Raw genomic sequence first — 12,925 nt, 5'->3', positions numbered from 1 at the left:
AAAAAAAAAAACCATTTATGATAAAAATTCGTAGTAAACTAGAAATAGTAGCTAAAATGTAAAGCGAACATCACACTTGAGAAATTTTATAAGCAATTTCCATTAAAGTCAGGAATGTAACAAAGTTTCTATCACTGCCCCTCTCTCTATATTGTAGTTTTCAGACAACATAATAAGACACACTCATAATCACACCAAAAAATAAGAAATATGAGGTAAAAGAATTGAAAAGAGACAAAATTATCCTTATTTACAGACACTATGTCTACAAAGGAAATTCAAAAGAATCATCAGGTAAACTATTAGAACTATATAGGTACTAGAATTAAATCAACAATAACAAAAAATCAGAAGCTTTTACACATACTAGTAATAATAAATTAGAAAAAATCCCCTTATACGATAACAAGGGCTACAAGGTACCTAGAAATAAATCCAACAAAAGGTGGGTGTGACCCTCATGGAAGAAACGATAAAACTGTACTAAAGGACATATAAAACACCTGAACAAATTAAGAAATATGCTATCTTTATATATGAAAAGAGTGAAATACTAAAATATCAATTCTCTTCTAAACTAATCTATAAATTCAATGCAATTCCAATCAAAATCCCTAGTTTTATTATGAAACTGAAGGTGACACTAAAACACACTTAAATGACTTAAGGCAATTTTAAAGAATAAGATAGAGCACTACAGTAGAGAACAGGCTGAACAGAACAGCAAGACAATGAATGACTCTGCAGATCAAAAATGAAGATTTTGGTCTTTAAGAGCAATGGGAAGTCAACAGCGATTTTAAAACAAGTAAGATGACTTTGTCAAAAGTGTGCAAAAATGTATTGGAGAGGCCCAAAAGACAACCTGGGATGTCACTGAAAATGGTGGTATGGACCTAACAGAAATTCTCTTCTCCAAAACAGCATAAAAATACTGGCAAAAAAGGTCAGAATCAGCTTTTTTAGAACTCTGGAAATTAACCAAAGGCTTACAGTAGCCCAGGGAGCATTTATTCAAGAACAACTGAATCTTGGTAAGAACTTTGTGGTGTTTTAACTTGCCCTATTTCCATCATCCCCTCCCTAGTGCCATGGTAGCCTAAAAACAAGAGACCACAATCATAGTACAGTAGAAAAATCAGCAGTCTGGCAGCCATTGCAAAGGGCAGATGAGGTTCCTTGAAAACCTCATCCCAGAGAATTACTGGACCTGTCTGGTGGTTCCCTGGAAGACACCACTCACAAGGCTGTCTTTACCTGACTTAACAGAGTTGCTGATGTAAAACAGCCTTTTCCCTTGGGGTATCTGTCAAAAACAATCAAAGACAACTGTTGAACCTCAGGGTGGCCTGAGGCAGTGGGTAACAGTTTTAACAGTTGGGGAAAACAACCCGTTAACCAAAAAGCTTAAAAAGAAGAAAAGCAGAGGAACAGAATGTCCATATGGGCTTGAAATCTCCAAAATATTCCTAGGGATCATGAAGATCACATGCATACACAGACCTCTGAGCATGATCAGGAAAGACCTAAGAAGGTCCTAAACTCTCAAGACAGATCTTGAGGACTGACATCGGGCTCTGCACAAGCAAGAAGTGAAGGATAAGGCAAAGTTGTAAAATGCCTGGCTATATGTTGAAGGCATACCCCAACATGCACACAGAGTCCCTTGGCAGATTTGTGACTTATTAGTTACAGGTGTTTAAGGAAGTCTCTGTCAGCTCATTAGCTGACCACTAAGCTAACCAAGCAGACTTCAGTGGCCACACACAACAATGAATACAGACTTTAAGAATTACTTCAGGGAATTCCCTGGCAGTCCAGTGGTTGAGACTCGGCACTTTCACTGCCGTGGGCCCAGATTCAATCCCTGGTCCAGGAACTAAGATCCCACAAGCCACGTGGTGTATCCAAAAAAACCAAAACCCAAAACAAAAACAATTAGCTCAGAAAAGTCACTAAGCAAAAAACAACAACCAAAAAAACCCAGCAAAAACAACCAACCTTGGGAAGAGGGGAAGCTCTGATTGCCACAGTTGCCATTTCTATTATTTTAAATGTTCACTTTCAACCCCAATTTATGAGACATACAAAGAAACAAGAAAGTACGGTCCACACACAGAATAAACACATTCAATGAACTAAAGGAAACTGTCTAAAAAACTAAAGAAAAGTATGAGAATATCTCACCAAATTGAGAATACCAATAAAAAGAATTTACCAAAAAAAACCCTCAGGAGTTGAAAATACAACAATGTGCATTATATCTCAGACAAAGGAGATTTTTAAAAAATAATTCACCCATGTGCCAACATAAGTAAATCTGGCTAAACAGATTTAACCAGAGATTCACAAAGCAACTTTACATCTATGAGGGCACATGATTAATACCACCATTTCTTTCCTAGAAAAGAACAAAAATTCCTACTTCATCTCATCTTCATAATCTGGATGATCTCAGCCACTTCAGTAACGCTCTTATCCTACTGGCAGAAGAAGAACAGAATCCTCTTGCTGTCACTCCCACTCCTCACAAAATTCTATCATTTAATGTTGTCCTTTGCTCTCTTCTTGCATTTTCTTACATATCCATTTCACTCACGGATAGCAGGTTAAGGGATGAATTTTTAGCAAAGCTACACAATTACTTAAAATCTCTCACTGTTTATACTGCTATTAGATATATTCAGTATCATGAATCTCTAGGAATTCAGTTTAGTAGCATATGATAAAAGCGTAAAAAATTCTTAGCCATCATTAAAATAACCCAAATTCCTGCCATTTTCACAAATAATATGCTTTGTCATGTCTATATAAAACTGTCATTTTATTCAAACTATACCAGACTATCTCCAGAGAAATAGGAAATTATGAGACTGATAACTGATGAAAAACTGCAACTGAAACACTTCCTTGATTCAGATGTACTATAATGTTCAGAGAGATTAAAATTTTTAACTTTTTCTTACCATTAGCAAGCCAAACAGGCTTCCAATGAAAAAAAGATTCATTGTAGGAAAAACAGACTTATGAAGACTACTTCAGTTATTCAAGAAAGTGTTTTTATTTTTTTTTAGCTGGGGGAACTATTTATTTATTTATTTATTGGCCACGCAGCATGTGGGATCTTAGTTCCCCAACCAGGGATCGAACACACACCCCTTGCATTGGGAGCATGGAGTCTTAACCACTGGACTACCAGGGAAGTCCCAAGAAAGTGTTTTTAAAAGACTGGAGTTGGGAGTTCCCTGGTGGTGCAGTCGTTAAGAATCCACCTGCCAATGCAGGGGACACAGGTTTGAGCCCTGGTCCAGAAGATCCCACATGCTGTGGAGCAACTAAGCCCATAAGCCCATGAACCACAACTACTGAGCCTGCACTCTAGAGCCCGCGAGCCACAACTACTGAGCCCACGTGCCACAACTACTGAAGCCCATGCGCCTAGAGCCCATGCTCTGCCACAAGAGAAGCCACTGCAATGAGAAGCCCACACACTGCAACCAAGAGTAGCCCCTGCTCGCCGCAACTAGAGAAAGCCCACATGCAGCAACAAAGACCCAACTCAGCCAAAAAATAAATTAAAAAAAAATTAAAGACCTAACTGCTTCTATAAATAAATAAATAAATAAAAGATAAAAGATGGAGTTAAAGTGGTGAAAGATTAAGAAATAGGAATAACCCTCCCAGACTGCAAACAATACTACAAAGCTACAGTGATCAAAACAGTGTGTTATTGGCACAAACACAGACATATGGATCAACGTAACAGAATAGAGAGCTCAGAAATAAACGCACACACCTACAGTCAATTAATCTTCAACAAAGGAGGCAAGAATATAAAATGGGAAAAAGACAGTCTCTTCAGTAAACAGTGCTGGGAAAGTTGGACAGCTGCATGTAAATCAATGAAGTTAGAACACACCCTCACACCATGCACAAAAATAAACTCGAAATGGCTTAAAGACTTCAACACAAGATATGACACCATAAAGCTCCTAGAAGAAATCATAAGCAAAACATTCTCTGACATAAATCATACCAACGTTTTCTTAGGTCAGTCTCCCAAGGCAATAGAAATAAAAACAAAAATAAACAAATGGGACCTAATCAAACTTACAAGCTTTTGCACAGCAAAGGAAACCATAAGCAAAACGAAAAGGCAACCTACAGAATGGGAGAAAACATTTGCAAATGATGCAACTGACAAGGGCTTAATCTCCAAAATATATAAACAGCTCATACAACTCAACAACAACAACAAAACAAACAACCCAACTGAAAAGTCAGCAGAAGACCTAAATAGACATTTCTCCGAAGGAGACTTACAGATGGCCCTAGGCACATGAAAAGGTGCTCAACATCACTAATTATTAGAGAAATGCAAATCAAAACTACAATGAGGTACCACTTCATACCAGTCAGAATGGCCATCATTAAAAAATCTACAAATAACAAGTGCTGGAGAGGCTATGGAGAAAAGGGGACCCTCCTACTCTGTTGGTGGGAATGTAAGTTGGTACAGCCACTATGGAAAACAGTATGGAAGTTCCTCAGAAAACTAAAAATAGAACTACCATATGATCCAGCAATCCCACTCCTGGGCATATATATCTGGACAATACTATAATTAGAAAAGATACATGCACCCCTATGTTCATAGCAGCACTATTCACAAACAGCCAAATGTCCATCAACAGGTGAATGGATAAAGAAGATGTGGTACATATATAAAATGGAATATTACTCAGCCATAAAAAAGAATGAAATAATGCCATTTGCAGCAACACAGATAGACCTAGAGATTATCATACTAAGCAAAGTAAGTCAGAAAGAGAAAGACAAATACCATATGATATCACTTATATGTGGAATCTAAAATACGATACAAATCAACATATCTACAAAACAAAAACAGGAACTTCCCTGCTGGTCCAGTGGTTAAGACTCCGCACTCCCAATGCAGGGGGCCCGGGTTCAATCCCTGGTCAGGGAACTAGATCGCACATGCTGCAACTAAACATCCCGTATACAGAAATGAAGATCCCACTTGCTGCAACTAAGACCCGGCACAGCCAAATAATTAAATAAATAATAAATATTTTAAAACAAAAACAAAAACAGACTCACAGATATAGAGAACAGACTTGTGGTTGCTGGGGGGTGGGGGGGGGAGGGAAGGAATGGAGTTCGGATTAGCAGAGGAAACTATTATATATAGGATGGATAAACAACAAGGTCCTTCTGTAGGGCACAGGAAACTATATTCAATCCTGTGACAAACCAATGAAAAAGAATATGAAAAGAATATATATATGTGTGTAACTGAGTCACTTTGCTGTACAGAAGAAATTAACACAACACTGTAAATCAACTATACTTCAATAAAATTTAAAAAAAAAAAAGAAATAGTAAAAGCAATGAAAATATACCATGAAATCCGGTAATTTGCAAATGTTTCTAATTTGGGGGATATACAATTACAGTCATGTAGTTTTTTAAAGCACTGACTTCCTTCTGTTCTTCAAAATTATAACAATGAAAACAATACAATTTTGAAAAAAAGAAAAAAGCTCATACTGTCACCAAAAAAAACCCAAACCAATTCTCTTATATTTTCCACTTATATATCCATATAGTTTTGTACAACCATATATACATATTCAATTTTGTATTCTGCTTATTTCATCTTCTTTCATGCTTTTAAATAGTTCCAGTACTCTCTCTCATTATGACTTCTATCAGATTAAATGTGTTATTTCCTTTTATATTTTAATATGATTTGAAAGCTAAGTATCTTACAGGAAATTCTTAAAGTTCACCGTAAATTTTTCTTAAAAATTATTTTTCAATTATAAAAACTATTGTGGAAAATTTAGAAAATACAGAAAAGCATAAAAAACAAAATAACCACTCATAAGTCCACCAAAGACAACTACCATTAATATTCTGAAATGCTCTCTTTACTCTTTTTTCCTTTCATTTTATTTTATAACAATTCTGTAACATACACTGCACCTCACTTTACTTAGCCATGCTTTCACTGTTGAAAGTTGGACTTGTTCTAAGTTTTACTATCATAAACAACCCTGAAATAAAGACTCTGAATACCTTAAAATCTTGAATGCAAACTTCTGACAACTTCCTCAGGAGAGAAATTTTAGAAGGGAAAATTCTGGCACAGCCTCTGTCTTCTGATTGATACAGTGGGTTAAATATACTTGATTCTTAAGGATTGATACGAATTGCAAAACTGCCTTCCAAAAAGGGGGCAATGATTTACAAGAACAAAATTTTGAATTTCAGAATTTCCCATTTCACAACCAAAACCTTGCCATTATCATTTTTAAAGTATTTTTTAACATAGTAAAAAAAAAAATGGCAGCTTACTGTTGCCCTAATTTACATTTCTTAGATATACTAAGATTACATATTTTTAATATTTATTAGATATTTCCATTTCTTCTATATTTCTCTATGTGTTTTCCTTAGTTTTCTGCTGGGGTTTTAATGTTTTTCTTATAGTTTTTGTAACTGTTCTATAGTTTATGAAGATGAAAGCTTAACCTATAAAAGAACTATACCATGGCTTCTGAGTACTCAAAGTGCAATTATCATCATCCACCATTTATCTAACATATTTGATATATACACAAAAAACTAAATTAATGAACTTAAGCTATCTATTTTAACTTAATATTCTCTTTTAAAGAGATCAAGAAGTTTTGCATCTTTATCCAACAGCGACAATTCTCAGGTCGTATGGATCGTACCTCTTCATGGCATATGAATTATACTACAAAACTGGATCTCACAAGATTATTATTATCTAGAAATGAGCATTTCAATTGCCAAGACTAAAAGAAAAATTCATTATGTTCTGCAAAATGAGCAAGCATTTATCACGGAGAAATATCTAAAAGGAAGTTCCATGTTTGTCATGCAACATCTATTTTAGTCATTAGCCACTTTATAACACTTGTGAAATACTGGTTGTCACACGTACTTTGGATAATTGTATAACATCATGGGTCAGCAAGTTACAGCCAAATCTCAGCCATCCCCACTTTTGTAAATAAAGTTTTATTAGAACACATTTATTAGTCATGCTCATTCATTTACATATTATCTAATGGCTGCTTTCACACTAGGAGATCAAAGTTGACTACTTAGCTTGCAAAGTCTAAAACGTCTACTATCTGGCTCTTTACAATATAGACAGCTAAAACATCTGAGTAAATGATTTTACTCATTCTTGGAAGCCAGCACAAACATTCGGATCCTAACTCATGGAGCTCATACTCTAGTACAGTGAAAGACTTGTATGCAAATAACTTATAATACAAGGTATAAAAAGCTAAGTGCTCTAAGAAAGGTAAAGAGTGTCAGAAAAAGAAAGTCTTTCCAGTGGGGAAATCTTGAAGGAAGCAACTTTTGCACTGGGTTTTAAAGGATGGCTATAATTTGGACATATAGGATGGAGAGACTTCCAGTGTGAAGAAAAGTAGAGTTGTGAAAGAAACAAACATTAAACAGTGTACTCTGCATGGAGAGCACAGTTAGGAGAAAATGCTAATAAGTCCTTTGAAAGCCAAAGCACAGGGAAGGCTTTCATGTCAGAATGAGCAGTTTAGGTTTTAATACAATTAGGTTCAGAGTAAGGAAGTTAACAGTGATTAGAACTGTGCTTTAGAAGATCAATCTATCAGCAGTATTTGAAATGAATTTGAGGACAGAGAGGTGATAAGGAAATTGTTACAAAGCTATAATAATCCATGACAGAAGTAATGACGGTGGTGGCAATGGGACTGGAAAGAGAGGAGGGACTGGACAAAAATGAAACAAACACACTACTATCTTAGCAAAACCACTCAAACACTTATTATCAGACAGCAGCATTGGATATAATATAACCTTACTCACTATGGGGTAAAAACACTCTTCATCTCCTCTACCTCTGAACAAATGATAATTGTTTCTATTTAGTTCTGATAATTTCAAAAAGAGGGACTATTTAAATAATAATTTAAAGCGCTGGACTACCACTTCTCTTCCCATTTTTAAACTAACTCGGATATAAAAACACACATTGAAAGAATTCGTTTGCTAGGGCTCCCTCTGCTTGACCACTGGAATAAAAGTCTGATCTTAAATTTGGGCTCTTAGTTGCTTTCTGCTGAATTCCTGAAAATAAGAATAGCTGGATTTGCTTCAGAAGCTTCTCGCCAGGTTTATCAAATGCCCCTCCTCAGGAGGGAAACATAAAATATCTTTCTCTGTATTTTCCAAAACACCAATAATTTTATTGTTTCTTAACTGATTAATTTTTTAAAATTATTTATTATTTATGGCTGTGTTTGGTCTTCGTTTATGTGCGAGGGCTTTCTCTAGTTGTGGCAGGCGGGGGCCACTCTTCATCGCGGGTGCGCGGGCCTCTCACTATCGTGCCTCTCTTGTTGCGAAGCACAGGCTCCAACGCGCAGGCTCAGCAATTGTGGGTCACGGGCCTAATCGCTCTGCGGCATGTGGGATCTTCCCAGACCAGGGCTCGAACCCGTGTCCCTTGCATTGGCAGGCAGATTCTCAACCACTGCGCCACCAGGAAGCCCTTAACTGATTAATTTTTAAAGAGAGTTTTAGATTCACTGACATAGAGAAGAGACTTGTGGTTATCAAGGGGGAGGCGGGTGGGAGAGGAATGGATTGGGAGTTTGGGATTAGCAAATGCAAACTATGATATATAGAATGGATAAACAACAAGGTCCTACTGTATAGCACAGGAAACTATATTCAATATCCTGTGATAAGCCATAATGGAAAATAATATGAAAAAGAATGTGTGTGTGTGTGTGTGTGTGTGTGTATATATATATATATATATATATAAACTGAGTCACTTTGCTGTGCAGCAGAAATTAACACAACATTGTAAATTAACTATATTTCATAAATAAATTTTAAAAAAGAAGAGTTTTATATTCAAAGCTCACAAACATTTAAATAATATACAAGGATAAGCTGGAATTCACCAGACTGATGTTTTATAGGTAAGGAAATTATTCTAAAGACCGGTTTTCCCTCACAATAAATATTGGGTTGGCCAAAAAGTTTGTTCGGAACTTTTGGGCCAACCCAGTGCTTAAATCCAAAAAAAAAAAAAAAAAAAAAAGACCGGTTTTATATTCTCTGCTCATTAAGAACTGCAGCTCCCTGTCAGTTGGCTTCTGGCTGGGTTCTACCAACAGAATACAAAAACAGTATATTGGAGGGTAGGAGAAAGGGAGAAGACGAGGTATTTCTCCCTGCCTTTCTCTCTACCTAAGACTGAATCTCCCAGTGGCTTCAACTCCTTTGGAAAAGTCCAGTTCCCACCAAGTAACCCTAGCCCCTGGCCTCCAGGCCCAACTCCTACCTGTATCCCTCCATTTATCACTTCTTGCCTTTTACTACTGCTAATCTCTGGGTTGCTTCACCATCTCTTGTAGCTTCTCAAGTCTTCCATCACCCATGTAACCAATTATCTGCATTAAAGTCTCTCTATGTAAAAGGAAGGAGGGTGGGAGGGAGGGAGGGAAGAGCAAAATGGCCCTAGGCCTTTCTTTTCTGACTCTAGTGTACCCACCGTCCAGCTTCCACTAGCCTCATTTCACAATGGAAAAGAAACAGCAATCACAGCAGTAAACTTTCTAGATCACTTGTATAAACCCATCCTTCTCAAACTAGAGTATATGTTGCTTTGCATTACATGGGTATGCCAGGATGATTTATGTGAAACTACAAGATAACCATGTCATATTTTTCCGTTGTGTCTACAGTGATTTTAAAAAATTATTTGTATATTAAAACAAACCACAAGGGTAGTGTCAATTCAATGGGGAAGAGCCTTCAACAAATGGTGTTGGGACAACTGGATATCCATCCACATGCAAAGAGTGAAACTGAACCCCCATCTCATAGCCGTATACATAAATTAACTCAAAATGGATCATAGATGTAATTTTAGAACTAAAACTACAAAATTCTTAGAAGAAAACATATGCGTAAATCTTTATGACCCTGGATTAAGCAATGGTTTCTTAGGTATGACACCAAAGCAGTAGCAACCTAAGAAAAAAATATATTGGACTTTCTCAAAATTGAACTTTTGTACTTCAAGGACATTATCAAGAAAGTGAAAAGATAATTCACAGAATGGGAGAAAATATTTACAAATTACATCTAATAAGTGACTTGTATCTAGAATATATAAAGGAATCTTACAACTCATAACAAAATGACAACCCAATTAAAAACTAGGCAAATGATATGAACAGACATTTCTCTAAAGATGATACATAAATGGCCATATCTTTGGTCATAAGTAAAATGCAAATCAAACCACAATGAGATAGTTGTCTGGGGCATAATGTGGGGAAGCAAACTAACTGCAAAGGGGTGTGAAGAACTTTCAGGGAAGAAAGAAGTATTCTACAATACATCTTGACTGGGGCGTATGTATTTGTCAAAGTCACCAACCTGTACACTTAAAATCCATGAGTTTTATATTCAAATTATATGTAAATTCTCAACTTTTTAAAAGTAAGACCATCTAGAGTCTATTTCTTCAACAGAAGAAAAGAAGCAAAGGATCAAATATGTTCAATTACCTAACTATGCTATTATACAATTAGTAAAAACTGAAAGAGAAGTGATTTTTTCTGCCAGAGCAAAGGAAGTACGAAATTGATACAAAGATCTTTTAGAAATACAGAAAATGACTGAATATTAAATAAGCACACACTTGGGGTTTTATAAACTGCTGTAAACTGGGGATTCATAGGAAAACACTGTTCTGGCTGCTAAAACATAAAATGTTATATTAGATGTCATTATCATCAATGCTAACTTTATACACTACCATATTACAACTGAATAATTACACTTAGCAGACACTGAGTAACCACAAAAGTAGTCTCATAAGAACTACTTTGCTAATAAAAATTTCTAGGAAACGGGTGACATCTTAATAGCTTATTCCAGGATCTTTACAGCAACAGTTTTGTTTATATCAGTATTATTGTCTGAAATTACTCTGTATAACTGCTTAAAAATAACTGAAGTTCATAGCCTTGGAAAAAAAATCTTAGATTATCCATGTATCACCTACAAAAAAAAAAAAAGTAGAGCTTTCTTCTTTATTCTTTTTGATAATTCTGTAAATTATAATGCTACAGATACACTGTATTAACAAATATCTAAAGCAAGCAAAGACATAAAATTCACAAGTTCAATTAAAAAAAAAATTTCCAACAATGCAGTAGAAAAACATAGTTTCCCTTACCTCATCATCATCATCAGAATCATTCCCAAACACTGAAGGTTTTTGCAAAACAGGGTGCAACTGCTGATGCTTTTCTTTGGCAAAGTAAGCCCATACCTGCATATTTTTTTTGAAATAGAAATTACACCATTATATCTAAATGTTAAACAATTATAAATCCACTACCTCTTCCAGACGAAGCTACCAAGTCAAAACATGTCATATAACCTATGAACATATAACAACTGGTTCTGATTTCAACTATCTAAAAGTTCTAATATGCGCTAAGATTTTATAATTATTACTTCTTAGTGATTATTTGTGGGCCAAATCAAATACCATTTAATCAAAGAATGGAAGTGAATGAAGAGTTCAGAAAATGTTTTAGATGGTGAAATGATAGCAAGGTTTTAAAAAGAACAGTTAGTGGAAAGCTCAGTTGATGTCCACTAAAAATAAAAACGCTCTAAATTATCGTTGTGATCTAACGAGTCAAGAAAATACTTTTTTTCTCCTACTGGGTACACAATTTTAAAGAAGTTATTGGATAAAGGTTAATGTCACCCATGAAAAATTTTTAAAAGATTACATTAACTGAGAAACCCAAGTAGCCACGGGGCAAATTGCCATTACACTTTATTAAGCACACTTGCTTTGTCTTGGAGCACCTGAAAGAACCATCCCATCAGATCCAACTCATTTAGTTTCTCACGTTTTGGCCTTTAAGACGCAGAAATCACGGGAAGCCGCATCACAAGCGAGGATTATACATCAAAGATAAAACTTCCAAGAACATATAACATTTGTCTCTTTTGTGGCAACGTATACCCCAATTCCCTATATGCCTACCCTTTTCTGTGACTTCTCAGCACAACGTTCCTAAACCGAGAAGGGAGGGCGGTAATCAGAACTTGACCTGCCAAGTAGAACAAGGCCCTCTAAGAAAGCCAGGAATTGTCTCTCTTCTCATTGCCCCTGAAAGCATCCAACCGGGGAGAAACTCAAGCGCGGGGTAGGAAGCAAGACTGAGGGGCCTCAGACCGAGCTTTTGGAAAATAGAAAAGTCTCGCTCTCTGCCCCTCAGCCTAACTTCCTTTATTTCCTCACAAGTTTCTCCCTCAAACTTCGGGCTTCCATCCTGGAAAATGTGGGGGGGGGATGGGAATATATGTTCCTCAGGATTTCTCGCTTTCCCCCATCTCTATCCCTGACGACACAGCCCCTTCACTTCCAGCGCACTTCTACTGCTCGGCCAAAGACACAGTCGCCGTGGTGTCTCGCTCCCCAGCCTAACCCTAACTCCCAGGTCACTCACTGCCTGCCCGGAATCGCCATCTTGCTCCCGTCTCCGCTGAACGTGGCCGACGCCGACGTGACGCTGACGCAAACGCCGACGTCGAACGTGAGCTCTCGCGCGGGTTTGGGCGGCCCAGAACCCGCCTACCGGCTGGGTTCGCGTTTTGTGTTGCTTCCGCACTGCTGGGAGTCTGATGTTTGGCTTTGGGCGTTGTTTTGCAAACCGACAGACTGCCTCGAAATCAGTGGGAAGAAAGGAATGGCAAAATTTTAGGCCAGAGGTTCGCAGAGAGTGGTCCTGGGACCAGCAGAATTGGCATCACCGGGAATTTGTTA

The 12,925-nt window shown here is 36.9% G+C and overlaps 1 protein-coding gene across 3 annotated transcripts in view; it reads right to left on the bottom strand.

The window, feature by feature from the left end:
• NSRP1 (nuclear speckle splicing regulatory protein 1) overlaps positions 1–12,680 on the bottom strand; it is a 52,767-nt gene extending 40,087 nt beyond the window's left edge. Inside the window, exons 1-2 of one of the 3 annotated variants that reach the window (XM_036837209.1) lie at positions 12,609–12,680; positions 11,315–11,410 (exon numbers count right to left, since the gene is read on the bottom strand). The gene's annotated coding sequence lies outside the window, so the exon portion shown is untranslated. The other 2 variants (XM_036837210.1, XM_036837212.1) reach the window with 2 other exon arrangements.
• Between the last annotated feature and the right edge of the window lie 245 nt (positions 12,681–12,925).

This window comes from Balaenoptera musculus, chromosome 20, assembly GCF_009873245.2.
Source record: "Balaenoptera musculus isolate JJ_BM4_2016_0621 chromosome 20, mBalMus1.pri.v3, whole genome shotgun sequence".
Lineage (NCBI taxonomy): Eukaryota > Metazoa > Chordata > Mammalia > Artiodactyla > Balaenopteridae > Balaenoptera > Balaenoptera musculus.
Note: the sequence above shows the minus strand (reverse complement) of the source record. Positions and strands in the feature narration are given on the sequence as shown.